Source organism: Dysidea avara, chromosome 12, assembly GCF_963678975.1.
Source record: "Dysidea avara chromosome 12, odDysAvar1.4, whole genome shotgun sequence".
Taxonomy (NCBI): Eukaryota; Metazoa; Porifera; class Demospongiae; order Dictyoceratida; family Dysideidae; genus Dysidea; species Dysidea avara.
In genome coordinates, this window is record NC_089283.1 from 16,751,332 (window position 1) to 16,757,790 (window position 6,459).

Here is a 6,459-nt window from a genome sequence, read left to right on the forward strand (position 1 = left end):
TGGAAATTTTCAGGCAATGGTATGCTATGATTAAAAAGTTATGAAGTTTCAAATTTAAAAAAATGGGTCAAATTTTGTGTGTGAAAAAGGTACCTTTTCGCAAATCCAGTCACATTTTCTTCCAACTGACTAACTAGCTAACTGATGCCTTCAGCCAAGCATAACTTGACTATGGTTAACACTACAGGTTTGATTTTCTTTACTGTTTGATGTTACTTTGGCCTAAGATGTGCCTTTTCACCAATCGCAACTGTAGTAGCTACTGTAACAATGCATTCATCATGGACTTACCTTTGTCCCCAATGCTTTCTCCACTGCAGTGGAGGCATTGATTTACAATAACACGTGGTGGCTTCAGTGCAGCTGGCTGTCATGAGGAACATCCATAATTTTTGTAGTGACTGGATTATTGTAGAGGCACATATCACACTGCTTTTTGTATGCTACTTAAAATGAAGTGTCAGTTATTAATAGTTGGGGCACACGCTTAATCACAATTTCTGTAGTGACTGGATTGATTGCAGAGGAACATCTTGTACTGTTCTTAAATCGTAATGCTGTATTACCGGGTGGAACAAAGCTGAAAATGATGCGGAATGACCACCATTAACTGATATACGTATACGGTACGCTTCAAGTCGGTCAACTGATGTTAAGCCAACCCCATTCTTTCCTTCAATGTGGTATGCCAGGTAATTTTTTCCTTACATTAGTTCATTTACTTTTTTGTAACATATTAGAAATTTCATATTTGAGCATAGAGATTTACACCCTACAGCTATAGCTACTAGTGGACATACTTCAACCATGGCTATACTCTGTAGGTCAGTACGTGACTGAAGCAGTAACCAGATTTTGGAAAACCAGTCTTAATGTCACACTTGAAAAACATATAAATCCACATTTATATGTGTCACCACTAAAGCACTTGTGCACCTGATAAAAATTAATATTTAACAGAATTTGTTGTAATTCAAGGTATGTACAAGTGATCCTAATTACTGTAAAGCTGATGCCTTATTATAATCATAAATATTTTGACATTAAGGAGATTTTCCAAAATCCAATCACAATTGTTCTATAGCTGCAGGCATAGATGACCTGTCTTGTTTCACTACTTTTATTTCTGTTATCTCTAATCAAACTTAAATTCCTAATTTTTGTTTGTACTTGTTTTTTTTAATAGCATGCTTTTGACTGGTGAACTTGTGCATACTGCATCAAAAGACCATGAAATTAATTTGTGTCTATATGTGTGCCCCAACCATCAGAAGTGATGAAAGTTGTTTGGAGCTTGAAGTACATGACACAAGATCAATAATTGCAAATTTCTAAATAATGTGTATTATACAGTAGCTAGTTGACAACACAGATAAATGTACATGTGTAGCACATACTGTATACTTACATATATTATATGCATTAATGTATTACTGAAGGTAACACTAGTACTGTACAATGAAAGGAAAAGCAAGAAAAATACAAATGAATGTGGAGATACAGATTGTAACACTATGGATGCTACAATGATCTTCAATAAATGTACAGTGGAACCTCAGTTATCCTGGGACCATCAGTCTGAAAAGTTCATATCTCTGAAACTTGCATAAATAACCTTAAAATAATACAAAAACATTTTAAAATATATCAGTATTATCAACTACCCTAATAGAACAGTCACTACTCTAATAGAGCAATCTTTTCCGTAGTTCAGTTAACTGAGAATCGGGGTCCGGATAAACTGTACTTCAGAGAGTTCAGCTTGTGATGTTGACTGTCTAGCACATGAACAATGTAGTACCAGAATTTGTTGCAGAGATGGATGCATCAAGCAGATGAAGTGTCAAAACTGTTCTACCAATGTCAAAACTGTTCTACCAAGTATTGCATTGAATATTTGGAGAACAACAAATTGCTTTGTGAAACTACAAGCACTCCATCGCCAACACAAATACCTAGTATAGGCCTACCCCAAAGTAAAATCCGTGGCAAATTTCACAATTTTTGTACAGGCTAGGAGATTTTTTTGAAGTGCTGCATGACAAGCATTTTAAACATAATATATAGTAAATATATATTGTTTGTTTGTTTGTTTGTTTGAGATTTATGTACCATTTAAATATTTCTCTTTTTTGACAGTAACGTAAACATCATGTAGAAACTAAAACTGCATGTGTACCACCTGTAATGTAGGTATTATATAATTATATACAATTGCCTTAGCTTACATGCATTTTAACTAATTAGCCTTGCATGCTCATTATTTCACTATAATTATGTACTTTAAAAATTGATCATGCAATTTAAAGCACTATTGATGTGCATGCTACACAGCAAATATAAGACACCGATATTATGCTTGGTTCCCAATATGTCACAATAGTTGCCCTGCATGTAAAGCAGGTTCCAATGCTTTTGTTTGTTCTTTACAGCACGTTGAAGTCACTGGCCATGGTAGGGAAGACTCACTGAATAATTGAACTACATTCCTGTCAAAACCACAAATAATAAACTTTGGTGTTTTGCATCATTAATTTCAACAGAATGACATAAGGAAACGTCAAAAAGGTGACATGACAATGCACACTACATAACTACATGAGCAGTGCTGCTGTTTAATGCTTGGTCCCTCTTCCTGGCATTAAAATGTTTAATGTGGAGATGGTCCTGCACATAAGGCAGGTACTAATGCTATATATAATAATTATATGATTGAAATTCCTTATACCATAGCTACAGTGCTAGACAATATGGCAGGAGTCACAGGACATGAAAAGTAATGGTATATACAAGAGTTATAAGTGAATGCATGCAAAGACCATGCTTGGAATTGGAGACACAACATATCTGGTAGCAACACATTAGGAACAGACATGATAGCTGTTGACAAAAGTATTAATTTTCTATGTACATATTCTCTTGCTTGAAATGTAGCTATTAATACACTTTAAAATTAAGGACCTCAATGTAATCACATACTTTGTGAGTGTGTTTTTGTTTTTTGCTTTTGTTGTTGTTGTTGTTGTTGTGTGTGTGTGCGCGCGCGCGCGTGTGTGTGTGTGTGTGTGTGTGTGTGTGTGTGTGTGTGTGTGTGTGTGTGTGTGTGTGTGCATTCATGTAGTATTAGCAGGGCAAGAATTAATACACTCATGGTATTACTCATAAATGTTCTTGATTAATATGCTACACATTGAAGCTGATCATAATAATATGCCATAACCTTGTGTACCTAGCTACAGCTCTTCACAAGTATCCAAGCCATGCATTGCACAGTCACTTTATGTATAGTGCAGGTGTTGTCTGTCTGTAATTCACACCTTTCCTAAATACAATAGTGTAATACAACCATGACCTATATAGTTAATGTGTCCTATAGCAACCAATCACAGTGGCTGCACAATTACCACATTTTTAACTTTCATTCTAGCCCACACACTATCTTGACATCAGTTCCACCTTCAACACCATTATTAGCATATTATTAATAACATTTAATATGTGTACATGAATATGAGTAATATCATGAGTGTATTGATTCTCGCTATAATATGACATGAATGCACGCACTCACAGAGTTTGTGAATACAATCATGACAATTGAGTTCATTCAAACCAACTTATTGTGTACTATCCATTCACTTTCATGATCACAATGAAGCTAATACATTACCATTATATACATAACAGCTACATTTATACATACAAGATTATTACCGGATACTTTTGTCAACAGTTATTATGTCCGTCCCTGATATGTAACTATCAGATATGTTGTGGCTCCAATTCCAAAAATGGTCTTTGTATACATTCACTTATAACTCCTTGTACTATCACTTTTCATGTCCTGACATATGTGACTGGGCCTGCGATAATAGGGCATGTGGGCACATGATTTTTTCCTACTTTTTCAGTTTCATCACTCATAACGTTTTGTACCATTATGCTATGGCATTGCAATTTTCAGCTCCTAATAAGCATTTAATTGGCATCATGATGCAATTGCAAGTTACAGAATGGAAATATACTTTTCCAGTACTGAGATATGACCTGCAGAGTGATGGAATGTAGTTTGTGCCCACATGCCCTGTTTTCGTAGGCCCAGTCACATATTGTTTTGCACTGTAGCTTTGGTACAAGGAATCTCTTTTATATAGTATCCTTTACAGGTTCATTCATCTCAGTTGACTGTTTTATTACTGGAGATGATTAGACACAGTCATTGCCAACAATGCTACAATGAACGATGCACTTTCACTGTTAAAACAATTATCACACCTTTTCTACAGTATTAATGTGGCTCACTTTAATATAGCCATTTGAAGTAATCAACCTCCATCAACTGATGGTGGTATATGGCTCCTATACTAACAATTGTTCAACTCTTCCATATCTAGCATTCTCCAATAAGAATTTCAGTAAAAGATTGAAAACACATTTCACCTATAGGTCAACGAAGAGATAAACCCCATGTATCTTTTAAAAATAATAGTCAGTTCCAGTTCCAAGCATGAAAAGGTGCAGCTCTCTGCAACTGCAACTGTACAAAGCTGCACAATAGTGACAGTTTAATGGTGTTAAAAAGATTTCATTACTCCAGATCTTTCCCCTTAAAACAGGTTGCTAACCAAAACTCCGGAAAGAGCTTAAGGAAAAGAATGAACAATGGATTTTATTTTGTATGAGGCATGGTCAGATAGTTTACTGAAACTAACTAATTCTAATAACTCTTTACCGTACACAACAACCCATGATTAATAATGACTCTTCACCTAAAAAATCAACTAGTTCTCAGTCTAAATTTGTCATTTTTCAATGCACAGAGTATCATATCCAATTGCAAAGAGCCTCTTATGATAATCTTCTGTCTAGCACAATTCTGACATACTAGCTACTAAAGCATGGCTTAAGCCAGGTATTTCATCAACCCTCAGAGTACAGAAAAGACAGACCTTATGGATATGGTGGTGTTTTTCTAGCATGTTGTAACTCACTCAACTGCAAGATTTTACCATTAATACTGACTCAGAAGCCATTGCTTGCCATGCAACTACTGTATTGTTTGATGATCATGAATCACTAATAGCTAGTATGCGTCTTTTACCGTCCAGTACCAAACATATCACCAGAATGTATTGAAAATCTTTGTAATTTTTAAAGTCAATTGTAGATCGCTACTCAATAAGTACATCCATCTGAATTACTGGATACATGCATGAATCTCCTAAATATCAACTGGGAAAGGAATCACATCAATGGCTCTGCTTACCAATCAATTATTGACTTCATTTTAGAGCATGGATGTACCCAGTCTGTTAACTCTGCCACTAGAGAGAAAAACATCCTCTTTATTTTCTTTGCTAAAAGATTATCTTTGATCTACATGTGCAAAAGAATATATCTAATATCGAGTCAGTACATGGCTGAGACATGCTGCAAGATTTGCGTTTAATGATTATTCTAACTAATCAAGTGCTAGAGAAATTCTACAAAGATAAAACTGGCCAATGCTATACGATCAGTACTGAATGTCGAGACCAACTAGAAGCTATTACTATATTTAAAATAATTCACTATCTTATTGACATTCCTGATACCTACAGTACCTTACCCCAGTTACATCTACTTAGGGTCACTTAATGAAATTTCAGCAGCTGACCACCAGAAATGACTTTTATTTCACTTATTTTCCTTCCTCCATAAAGATTTGGAATGCATTAACTGATGACGTGATCTTGTCCACAACACTGAATCAGTTTAAGACTAAACTAACAGGACTAGACTAAGTTAGGAAATTTTTGTTGATACAGTGGGAACTTCTCTTAACAAACTCCCCGAATTAAGGTTAAAACCTCCATAATAAGGACAAGAATTTTAGTGGTCCCAACAGGTCTGGTTAATACATCTTTTACCTCTCAAAGAGGAAAACTTCTATATTACAGCAAAAAGTGGCCAAAAATTCTGGGTCCCAAAATATCCGTAATAAAGAGGTTTCACTGTAGCTACATCTAATTGCTTTTACAGGTTTTTGCAATTGAATTCAGCACCTTTGCAATTGACTTCGTCCTGTTTGCAGTCACAGTAGAGTTCGCCGGCTTTGCAGTAGAATTTATTCGTCGGTTTTGCAATTGATTTCGTCAGTTTTGCAACTGATTTAGTCGATTTTGCATTGGAATTCGTCGCGTTTGCACAAGAATTCGTCCGTAGCAAGACGAAAACAAACAAGGTGTAGCAGCTGCTCCATGATTTTGTTGTAGTACACTGAACTGATGTAAACAACTCTTTGTAAGGTGATAATTCTTCTGCTACAGCTTCTTCAGTTGGGTTCGAGGCTAACCCATCGCCAATGCATGGCGAAGCACAATTGCGAATACTACTATTATTGTCTGTGTAGTCTCGAACCTGACCGAAAGGTCTGAGTTCGAGACCACAACCTTTCGGTCAGGTTCGAGACTATTACAC

At 35.7% G+C, this 6,459-nt stretch overlaps 1 long non-coding RNA gene across 1 annotated transcript; it reads right to left on the reverse strand.

The window, feature by feature from the left end:
* Nucleotides 1-2,302: 2,302 nt before the first annotated feature.
* LOC136240523 (uncharacterized) lies at nucleotides 2,303-6,330 on the reverse strand. The gene is made up of 3 exons (XR_010693855.1): nucleotides 6,045-6,330; nucleotides 5,267-5,376; nucleotides 2,303-2,489 (listed from the first exon to the last, which is right to left on the reverse strand). It is a non-coding gene; the product is annotated as an uncharacterized lncRNA (long non-coding RNA).
* Between the last annotated feature and the right edge of the window lie 129 nt (nucleotides 6,331-6,459).